We start from the raw sequence: 12,023 nt of genomic DNA, 5'->3' as shown, positions 1-12,023 counted from the left end.
TTCCCTTGATGTACCCTAAGTGTAAAGTGGGGGGACAGGAAGGGCTAGGGGGTTATGAAGTTGGATGACCAAGGCCACCGGACATGCCTAACTTGAGGACCCCTAGATGCAGTGTTTGTGGCACTCTGATATACATGGAAAAGCTCATTGTTCATTTCCTTTTTCTTTGTGTGGGTCTTTGTTTGTTTTCTCTTTTATCTCTCTTTTTTTTTTTTTGGAGATGCATTGGGAGGGGGCATGCTAGACATCATCCCGATGCTCTACCATAGTTACATTTCGAGGGGGACCTAAGAGATTTACCAAGGAATGCATCGCTTGGTATAGAGCCCTTCTCTCTTATGACTGTACTTGTTGTAGCCACGGAGGGGGCTTGGTTGTTGCACTCGTTCTTTCTTTCGTTGATCTGATTGCCCTTCTTCGTGGACCAGCTCTAGTGGCTCCTGTTGATGCGATTGCATTTGTTGTTTTGGCTCCCGAAACCCCTAGCAAGAAGAGTTCCTATGAGGTTCAGCTAGTTGAGATTAAGGGAGCACATTTCTCCTCCACTCCTAAGCCACTGTTAGTCTTAGGTGTCATGGCATGGAGTCCATGTTGCAAAGTGATGTGCCAGCTCATAGGCTAAATCTTTGATTCAATCTTCATTAGAGTAATCTTCTCATCCCTTTTGCCTTAGTCGTTCTTCCTTCTCGTCTGACATTTACTTGCGCTCTTCTTCTAATCTCTTCGATTTCTCCTTCACCCTTTGCAATGCTCTATTTTATTTGGAGGTGGATCAAGTTCTTGTTATGGGGATTTTGAGAGTGTGATCTTTCCTTTTCACTTAACTTGACAATTTTTGAGCCCTGCTACTCACGGATTGTCCTCTCGCTCTCTTGTTGTTGAAATGCTTGCTCATTCTTCTTTTCCCCCAACATGTTATGCACATCCCTCCTTGGGCGTTTCTCAGTCCTGATGCTATGGCTAAACCTAGGACCTTCTCCATCATCATAGGGCTCCACTCCACCTCTACTTGACGAGTGTTTTTTCCTCTTCTTGCTGCCACCATGCCATAATTTCTTTTAACATTGAAGCTCCTCAAAAATTCTGTGCACTTGCTGTAATCAATAGCTTGCTCGACCTTCTCTACATACTTTTGTAGACTGCACTGGTCTAAGAGTTGTTTTACGGCAGCTGGCTCCTCCATGATGATGTCTTTTAGGTTTAGGGTAAGCTTGAATGTAAACTAACTGAAACCCCCCATTTCTATCATCAAGACGTACTTTGCTTTCTCTTCCATCGTGAACGGGAGCTTGCCACCTTAATCTTGCCCCGGATGTGGAGTTTGACCAAGAAAGAGAGAGTAGCCAATGACTATGCTTTGGGCCATGCTCAAATGCAATGTGTGCTTTTTGCAGGGGTGATTTTCTCTTCCAGCAAGTGGGGCTTCCATCATGGCTCTTTGCTCTTGGTATTTTTGTCGCTTTCTCCATAATAGTTCTTTGTGGGGTTAGTGGTCTTGTGGTGACTTGGACATTGAACACTTTCGTACAGAGACATGTGTTGTCTTGCATTCACTTGGCAACTCATAAGAGTACATGTAAGTCATATGCTTCAATTATAATGGATAAGTGTAGCTCAAAGAGACATTACTTATCTAAATCCCCTGGTATTGACTTCGATGGATATCACCTACGCTTGATTATCATTGCTTGTGTGTGTGTTGGCTTTGCTTTTTTGGTATTATCTATACATAGTCATAAAACTCATTATTTATTTATATTCACATTTATAAATCCATGTTACTTTACGAGGATAAAAACCAATTGTAGAACTCAGGTTTGTACTGGAGCGTGGCATAGTCATTTAGTACTCGTGGCAGCCTACTCAATAACAACAGATATTTTGCAACATCGAGTAGCATGGTACCTTGTTCGAGTCTACTGGCAACATGTACCTCCTCTTCAGTGAGAATTTTATCAATCAGAGAGTTATCTTGTCTAGTTCCCGCTAAGTCCATACCCCGAATGGTAGTCAATACTTGAAAGGAAGTTGGTGCCACATAGGTTGGGTCTCTTTGAGACCGCCATGGCCAATCGCTCCTCTAAGACCGCAAGCTCCTAGTTCGGCCATTGGAACACGATTTTCAAACCAACATTTTTCAAATTGACTTCAACCCTCTTATTGTTGCTTTAGTTGCTCTATTTCTAAGAGATTTGGTTGGCAAAACACTTCGTTGAATGTCACAATTAAGCGTAGTTCGTCAGTCTCCTCGTCAGAGATAAGTTGCATGTGCTTATGTAGGAGCGTGTCATAGTGATTGTTAAGATATTCTTGCTCTTCCTAGGATAGGGGACATAGCAAGTATTCTTCAAGCTGGTCCCTAGGGAATGTGCCCATGTCTGCAAGGATGTAGACACATGCAAATAGTTTGAGTTTAGTGTCCAACTCAGTCAAGCACTTTGTGACACTTCTATATTCTATGACGGCTTTCTTGATTGCTATCTCATGTAAGGTTTTAGGAGTTTCTCTAGGCTTTAGCATAGTTGGGGGCTTGGGTCTAGATGAGCAAGATTGGTCAATGCTAGGATTTCTTATATCCTCGAGGTTTTCATGTTTCTTTTGAGGCTTTGCTGCTATTATGTCATGGTTCTCCTCGGATGTGACTGGTATAGTCTTGTCACCTTGTTGTGACAATGCTGTATCCACTCTTTATTGGTCAATGAAAGTTCTATTGTCGGTGGATTGAGTGTTGCAAGAAACTATTGATGGCAATGGTTGCTTCGACTTCTCAGAACACATGGATGCGTCTGAGGTTTCACCATTGCTAGGAGAGATGGCGATGGGCTCATTGGTGGATGGACTTGACGTTTTATTCCTCAGCTCTTCAGTGCTCTTGGTCTTGATATTCTTCGCATCTACAACCACTTGCAACTGTCATCATTTCCGTTGTTTTCTCCTCTTTTTCTTAGGCAATTGAGGTGTATTATTTAAAGACCTAGGACCTTAGACTAGATCCGTCATTGATGTGCTTGATTGGGGGTCTCAACCCTCTCTTTCTCTAATGTGTCCTCATGGGACATAGCTGTGGCCTGCTGAACATCCTTGCTAGGTTGTGAGGGTGCAACTGCCTCTCTTTTTGGAGAGTCTAGCTCTTTGGTAAATTCTCCTTTGTTTAGCTCCTCATCCAATTCCTAATTGGAAATAGTAGCCACTAGTTCAATGGACTGGCTATTATTGGTGGATTGCAGTGCCAAGTCCTTAGCCAGGTTGGAAGTGGTCGTGTCTTTTGTTGCTCGTTGAGAATTCACTTGTGCAGGTTGAGCTAGTCACAATGGATTACATGCATATCCTTAGGCTGAGAGCCAAGGGTGGTGTCACGTCCCACCTCTTGGACATTCGGAAGTTTAGATGGAGATAGAGATTGGAATTGAGTAGCCACACTTGACAACTATTGTTGTGCTCCTGTGTGTCCATTTAGGGAAAGAGGGTGTAGGAGACTTGGGACTCCTAAGTGGCTTTGACACTCACTGGAAGATTTGCTCGTGGCTGTTAGATGATTCTGCCATTTTCTTTGTTGAGCAATCAACCTTACCATGAGCAATCTTCTGCCTATGATACTCATTATCCTCTTGGGAAATCAAAGGCTCCTTGGACACTAGTGGCTTTTGTGTACTCTCAATGATTACATCTGATATTCGCTTGTTAAGCACGCTAGGCTGGGGATCTACCCTTCGAATAGTCCCTTTTGATTTCTTGATTTCAATCGTGAGGGGCTTGCTCACTCTAATGTTTTTGACTCGAGACTTGTTATTTCATTTAGATTTCCTACTATGCTTCTTCGCTCTTGATACGTCCTGGCCTTCAGCTAACAAAGGTGGTTTAGCAGGGGGTTTTGGTATCCAAATCCATCGGTTACTTGCGTAATACCCTTGAGCACAACAATGCTTTGGAATCCATCGGGGTGTTGTGCTGGCTCTCCATCTATACCTTCGTCTATAAGGCTTGGGCTTCTTTTGTGGTGTTCTACGATATTTATAAGTCCAAAGCCTATCCTTGGCATTGTCACATGACCTTATTGGTTCAAGCATGGCCTCGCTCACTGGTTCTCTCTGTTTAACATGCGCTTCTATCAACTCTTTCAACAAGTCCTTGCTCTCATTACTAGGCTTGCCTGGCATGTCAGAATGTTCCTTGTCTTTCCTTCGAGGTTTAATGAGATCACCCTTACTAAAGGTTGTGATTATCCTCACACCTAGTAGTGTCAAGTGTATCCTCTGTGCTACGTAATCAGCCTCACACTTTGTCACCCTTTTGAAGGGTCTTCCTGTTGAGATATCGAGCTCCACTCGTGATATGCCAGGGTGACCATTGTGCATTTATGTCACTGACTTGTCAGTTGCAGATGTGGTTGGTACACCGCCCATGAATAATAGCTACATGATAGCTATCCTTATCTACTCTAGTTCGTGGCTCAGTTAGTATGCCACCTTAGTTAGTTGAGTTTGGTTTGAGACCCATATATAGGGTTCTTCTATTTCTTTGTACTAGAGTTCTTTTGGCTTACACAACCAAGAAGAGGAAAACTGTTTTCAACCTCCACCTTTGTGTGTATTCCCCCATTGTGCAAGCAAGAAAGCTACAAGTGAGACTCCTTCCTTCTCTCCCACAATCTTGATATGGTATCAGAGCCTTGTTCGTGGTAAGGAGCTCAAGAAAGCAAGCCAAGCTCGCGGTGTTCTGGTAAGAGGAGCAGTGTTGCTTTCATTTTCTGTTTTGGGAGCAGATCTCTGCAGGTAGCACAGCCGAAAATTGCAAGAGTGCATCGTCTCAGGTTGAGACGCCCTTCGCGGTGAAGCAAGAGGGCAGTATATGCTGCGGGACAAGGCTTAAGCCCTTGGTGACCCTGTTTTTTTTTATTTGAGGCCATTTCGGGGCCTGTTTTGGAGGCGAAAGTTTTCTGCACGCACTCAAGAAAAAGCCCTATTTTATGCTGTGCGACCACTGTTCTACAGGTCGATGAAAAGTTACCACAAAAATTGCATCATATGCTTGTGTGTAGAGACATTGGGAGTTACAGAATCATCCTTGGTTTCTATATATGCAAAATCGTCATTAGGAAGTGACTGTGTGGTCAAATACCACTTTCTCCAGTTTTGTAGATTTGCCCTTGTGAGGGTGAAGCTGTGTTTTTTGCAGTGACAAAATTTTTTGCAGTGTTCTGTAATGGCGTCTGATTCTCTTTCACAGATTGTAACTGAAAAGCTTGACAAGAACAACTTTCAAGCATGGAAGTTTAGAATGACGAATTTCCTTATGGGAAAAGGATATTGGGAATTTGTTGCAGGAAATGAAGAAGAACCAGTTCTTCCTGATGTTCCCAATCAACAACAAATGCAGGTATTTAAAGCATGGCATGAGAGAGCCAGGAAAGTTATGTATTGGCTATCTATCAGCATTTCAGACTCTATGATTGTGTATATTCGGGATGCAAGTACGCCAAAGGAGGCATGGGATACTTTGTCAAAAATGTATAGCACAAATATGCAAGCCAGGAAAATGCAGCTCAAGCAAGAGTTGCATAATGTGCAAAGAGAAAATATGAGCATCAATGACTACCACATGAAGGTGAAGAAGATTGCAGATGCACTTGCTTCCATTGGGTCGCCAGTGGAAGATGATGATTTAGTTTCTGTGACCTTGAATGGTCTAGGAAAGGATTATGCACAGTTTCGGACATCCATTTCAGTTCGTGAAAGATTTCCTGATTTTGAGGAGTTGATTGCTCTTCTAATTTCTGAGGAGTAGAGAAATGGTGGTGCATCTTCTTTAGGAGGAACTTCAAAGGAAGCTGTTTTCTACTCAAATGCTGGAAGAGGTAGAGGCAGAGGTAGAGGAGGCCGATCTGGAGGCCGTGGTAGAAATCAGAATATGCAGCAAACTCAAGAAAACCAGTCCTATGGAGGAGGACGTGGTAACTCTGGAGGCAGGGGGAGCCAAAGAGGTTGTGGTGGATGGCAAAGAGGCCAAAATGCAAACAGTAATGTTGAATACTACTAGTGTGGTAAAATGGGTCATATGGCTAAAGACTGCTATAAAAAGCAGAATGACATCATGAATGGAAAATTGCAACAAGGGAATTATGCATCTTCAAGTAGACAGGGTGATGACAGAAATGAGCATTTGTTTATGATGCAGTACATGAACAATTCTATGACAAGTGTAGAAGAAAGCAAGGATGTATGGTATGTTGACTCAGGTGCATCAAACCACATGACAGGTCATGCAGAATGGATGGAGGATGCAAGGAAAATGAAAAAACCAGGATTTGTGGAGACTGGTGATGATACTGCACATCCTATTGTGCAGATTGGAAAAATTCCTTTGTCTATGCAGGATGGAAAAAAGAAATACCTGTTCAATGTATTTCATGTCCCGAATATCACCAAGAATCTGGTTTCTGTTGGTCAAATGGTTGAGCAGGGCTTGCAGGTCAGATTTAATCCTCATGGATGCTTTGTTGAGGATATGAAAAATAAAGGTCGCTTGATAGTAAAAGGAAAGAAGAAGGGCAGAATGTTTACGTTGGATGCAGACATGCCTAAATTGAGTGCAGCAATGTTTGCACATGGGACAGGTGTAGTTGCAGATATTGATATTTGGCATAAACGCATTGGTCATGTTAATGTACAGTGACTTAAATCAATGCAGGCCCAAAATATTGTTGCAGGATTGCCTAAATTCAAGGTTGCAGAAATGCATAAGGTATGTGAAGCTTTCCAATTTGGAAAACAGGCAAGGAAACCATTTCCTAGACATGTTCAAGAGAGTGAGAAGCCATTGGAATTAATCCACTCTGATGTGTGGACTACTAAAGCTGCATCTCTTGGAGGCTGTCATTATTTTGTCACTTTTATTGATGACTATAGCAGAAAAATTTGGGTGTATTTTATGAAAAAGAAAAGTGAAGTTTTTGGGCATTTCAAAACTCTTAAAGCTATGGTTGAAAAAGAAACAGGCCTGCAAATAAAATGCCTAAGGTCAGATGGAGGGGGAGAGTACCTCTCAAATGAGTTTGCAAGGTTCTTGTAGGAGCATGGCATAAAGCAGCAATATTCATGTAGTCATACCCCATAACAAAATGGAATTGCAGAAAGGAAAAACATGCATATTGGAGAGGTATCTCGTGCCATGCTCAATGAAAAAGATTTGCCAGATTTTTACTCGGCTGAAGCAGTTGCTACAGCAGTCTACATAATGAACAGGACTCCCACTGCAACAATACATGGGATGACTCCAGAGGAGAGGTATACTGGTAGGAAACCAAATATTTCTCATTTGAAGATTTTTGGTTGCATTGCCTATGTTCATGTGCCAGATGAGTTGAGATCCAAGTTGGATCCAAAAGCTGAGAAGTGCATCTTTATTGGTTACTCTCTGCAAGCAGAAAGGGTATAGATGCTATAACCCTTCTACTCGTAAGTTTACAGTGAGCAGAGATGTTGTTTTTGATGAGATGAGTAGCTGGTATAAACCAGTAAATGTGATTGATGATGTAGATGCACAAAATGGTAATGCTGCACAGAATTCACAGCAACAGTCACAAAATATTAGTGGACCTGGAGTATCCTCTAGCAGTGGCTCATATTCTTCGCGCAGGTTTCACGAAAAGGAAAAGAGAAGGTAGATCAGCCCATGTTTGATGTGAATGCAGGTCACTCTTATGTGGATAGTGAATCCAGTGGCTCAGAACAGAGCATTGATGATGAGTTGGGTATTTCTTCTATTGTTACACCTGGAGTAAGGAAGACCAGGGATGTTTTGAGAACACTTGGGAGTGAACCTACTTTGCGCAGGTCTACCAGAGCTAGGTATCCTGTGGATAGACTGAAATATGATGAATTTACAACCATTCACTATGCATATATGGTCAAAGTGATACAGGAACCAGAACCCACTTCTTTTGAGCAAGCCATGGGAAAAGAAAAATGGGAGAAAGCCATGGATGACGAAGTGGATGCCTTGGAAGCAAATGCTACATGGGAGTTGGTAACTTTGCCTAAAGATAAGAATGCAATTGGCTGTAAGTGGGTTTATAAGGTGAAGCACAATGCAAATGGTTCTGTGAACAGATACAAGGCAAGATTAGTAGTCAAGGGGTATGCACAAACATATGGCATTGACTATGAAGAAACATTCAGTCCGGTTGCAAGGATGGCAATCGTAAGAGCAGTCATTGCTATGGCTGCATCAAAGGGATGGTCTTTACATCAGATGGATGTAAAGAATGCCTTCTTGCATGGTGATTTGCAAGAAGAGGTCTATATGGAGCAGCCACCAGGTTATGTGCATGTTGTTCATCCTGAGTTTGTTTGCAGGTTGAAGAAAGCCTTGTATGGCTTGAAGCAAGCACCTAGAGCATGGTCTGACAAGATAGGACAGTATCTTGTCACTATTGGCTTTCAGATTTCCAAGGCAGATTTCTCACTTTATGTGAGAAAAATAGAGAAAGGTATTATGCTACTTGTCATTTATGTTGATGATTTGATTATGACAGGTGACAGTGATGAAGATATCCTTCATGTGAAAATGCTATTGAAGCAAAAGTTTGAGATGAAGGATTTGGGAGAGCTGCGTTATTTCTTGGGCATTGAGGTGATTAGATCACCAAGTGGGATACAGCTCTTGCAGAGGCAGTATGGATTGGACATGCTGTCCAAATATGGGATGACAGGCTGTAAGCCTATTTCAATTCCTTTGGAGTAGAATGTGAAGCTGAGCGCAGATGCAGGTGAGCTTCTGGAAGTCCCTACTATGTACAGATGCATAGTAGGAAGCTTGATTTATATGACTATTACCAGGCCAGATTTGAGCTATGCTGTTGGATTGGTAAGTCAGTTTATGCAGGCTCCACAGAAACCGCATTTGGATGCGGGTAGACGTATACTCAGGTATGTGAAGTCCACATTGCAGTATGGACTGTTTTATGAGACTGGGGTTCAGATACAGTTACATGGATACACTAATGCTGATTGGGCTGGTAGTATTTCTGATAGACGATCTACTAGTGGATATGTGTTCTCTTTTGGGAGTGCTGCAGTCACTTGGAGTAGCAAGAAACAGCCTACAGTTGCCTTGTCGAGCACAGAGGCTGAGTATAGGGGTGCAGCAATGGCTGCATGTGAGGTAGCTTGGTTGCATAAGCTACTTTATGATATGCATTAGCCTACAGATGGGCCAGTTGTCATTTATTGTGACAACATGAGTAGTATACACTTGGCAAATAACCTAGTCTATCATGCTAGAACAAAGCACATTGAGGTGCATTATCACTATGTACGGGAGAGGGTTTTACTAGGTCTTATTGATCTAGTTTATGTCAGCACAGAGGATCAGGTAGCTGACATATTTACGAAGGCATTGGGCACGGAGAAGCTGCGCAAGTTCAGAGACCTGCTTGTGTGCAGGAATTGGGATTGATCTCGAGGGGGAGTGTTGAGATATCGAGCTCCACTCGTGATATGCCAGGGTGACCGTTGTGCATTTATGTCATCGACTTGTCAGTTGTAGATGCGGTTGGTACACCGCCCATGAATAATAGCTACATGACATCTATCCTTATCTACTCTAGTTCGTGGCTCAGTTAGTATGCCACCTTAGTTAGTTGAGTTTGGTTTGAGACCCATATATAGGGTTCTTTTATTTCTTTGTACTAGAGTTCTTTTGGCTTACACAACCAAGAAGAGGAAAACTGTTTTCAGCCTCCACCTTTGTGCGTATTCTCCCATTGTGCAAGCAAGAAAGCAACAAATGAGACTCCTTCCTTCTCTCCCACAATCTTGACACTTCCTAGGAGGGTTTCCTTTCCACAACTAGCACTATTTGGGGGAACATGGAATAGGACAAGCAAGCTTTCAGTCTCAATAGTGACAAGGATTTCACACTTCCCTATAAGTGCTTGTGGGTGCCCCCCATGAGGATTAAGAGTTGTACTAGTTGATGTGAGCTTTGCTTGGCCTAGTAAGGTCCATGCTTCATAGGTCAAGATATTAAAATCAGCTCCTTCATCGATGAGAGCATCGACACAATGCTCCCTTTTTGCGGTGAGTTTGCACAACTAGATGTGGATTCTCCACTGATGTCTTGGGTCATCTGTGTAGTGCCACTTGAGGTGCATATATCGTCAAGACTGTCATGTCTAGTCATCCTCCTAGTTGTAGCTTGATGTTGTTCTGTTTCGCTTTGACTAGATGCAATCTGAATGCAGCATCTATATGTTTTTGTGGTGTGGCGTTTTTGCCCTTGTTGGCTAGATTGGCCCATTGAGGTTCTAGGGTCTTTGGTTGTCTTTATTCAGGTATGGGCTTTTGGTTGCTGTTTTGCAAGTGAGATTCTATGCTTGTGCATAGCCATTACTACACTAGGATCTAATTTGGAGGACTTGTCATGACACTTGTTTTCTCTCCAACCTACTTGGGGGAGGTGTGGAGGGGATCCTTTGCGGGGTTTCAAGGGGGGCAGCCCCCCCGAGCCCAGAGGGCCATTGCACTAAACACCATGTGTGATTTGAAAGATTGGTTTTTAACTACTTGCTCTAGATTTCAATCTAGTGATAGATCTATTTTGTGATTTTGGCTCTATATGGTCTCTGGGTCGGTTTCAGGGTCTACAGGTTGAGTATTTAAAAAAGTCCAAATTTGACCGAGCATGTCCAAATTGCAAGGGCCAAATGTCTGATTTGGCCCGTTTGAGTGATCGAGGGCCGAACGTAACTGGTCAAAATGTCAAATTTGTCCAATTTGAATGTGGTTGTTCGAGGGCCGAACGACTGAATGGTAGTGGGCCAAATTGACCGAGCCGAGGGCCGAGTGGTTCGTTCAAATGGGTTCGGGCCGAACGATCGAGAGCCGAGTCAGGTGGGTCGAGGTCCGAATGGTGAATTTGGCCAGAGTCCAAATGGGGTTGGGCTGAGTTGATAGGGCTGAGGGCCGAATCAGATGGGCCGAATGTCAAGTTAGTTTAAATGGTCAATTCGGACGGGGGTTGAGCGGTGGTGGGTGTCTGAGTGATAGTGGGTCGAATGGCCAAATATAGGAGGGTCGAGGGCCAATTCTGGGCCGAACACAGCACAGTTTTGGTTGATGCAATAATAAATCACTCGACTCACACGATTTAGGTCACAACCTATCACACACACCTCCAGATCAAAGCTATGGATATAGGGGAATAGTTGTATATACTTGCAATAGCAAATAAACTCCAAAATGCAAATCGGCAAACAAATCAAACCCTCTTGCCCTATTATGACAACAGAAACCCCAATGCTTGTTTTCCTTCTTTTTCTTTGTTTTTTCCCATCCTAATGTATACAAATCACAAAGCAATTACCCACACTACTCAAACATGCTTTTCCAAATCCAAAAAATCAAAAATTACTTGCTAAGGAGATCGAATACCTCTTCAAACTCCCTCGCGTCCTACCTATCTACTTGAAAAAGCACTGGTTCGGGAAAAACCCTACTTCAATGCTTGATGCGAAGCGCGCAAGCACTCAAGGCTTGAATCCATTGGTCTCGAGTGACCGAACCGAAATGTAGAGTGATCAACCATCGAGACCCACAGACCGCTTATTGTTTCAAGCGTAATGGCTACCTCTCACATAGCCGATACACTATCCATCTCTATAGGTGTAGTGAGCTTACCTCCATGCCCAATCGGGTTACCTCCTCTCTTGAGCACTTTGGTAGCTCCACGATCCAAGTGCAAGCTTCAAGCAAGCTCCATCCTCAAGCTCCACGCTCCAAGCTCCATTGCCGCGAGCAAGAGAAGAGAAGAGAAGAGAAGAGAAGAGGAGAGGAGAGGAGAAGATGGAGAGCTTCTCCTCCATGGTCCCTCACCCTCACACACTCACTCCCTCACACTCTCACACTCCCTCTCTCAAGCATAAGCTCAAGTAATCAAGAAGAAGAACTTAGGCCCTACTGAGTCTACTTTGCAATGGGTTAGTTTTATTAAAGTTAATTTTTAATAGTTAGTTTTTAGTTAGT

Source organism: Lygodium microphyllum, chromosome 22 (assembly GCF_053477565.2).
Source record: "Lygodium microphyllum isolate KBCC chromosome 22, Lygodium_microphyllum_v1.1.10, whole genome shotgun sequence".
Taxonomy (NCBI): domain Eukaryota; kingdom Viridiplantae; phylum Streptophyta; class Polypodiopsida; order Schizaeales; family Lygodiaceae; genus Lygodium; species Lygodium microphyllum.
This window is presented reverse-complemented; position numbering follows the sequence as displayed.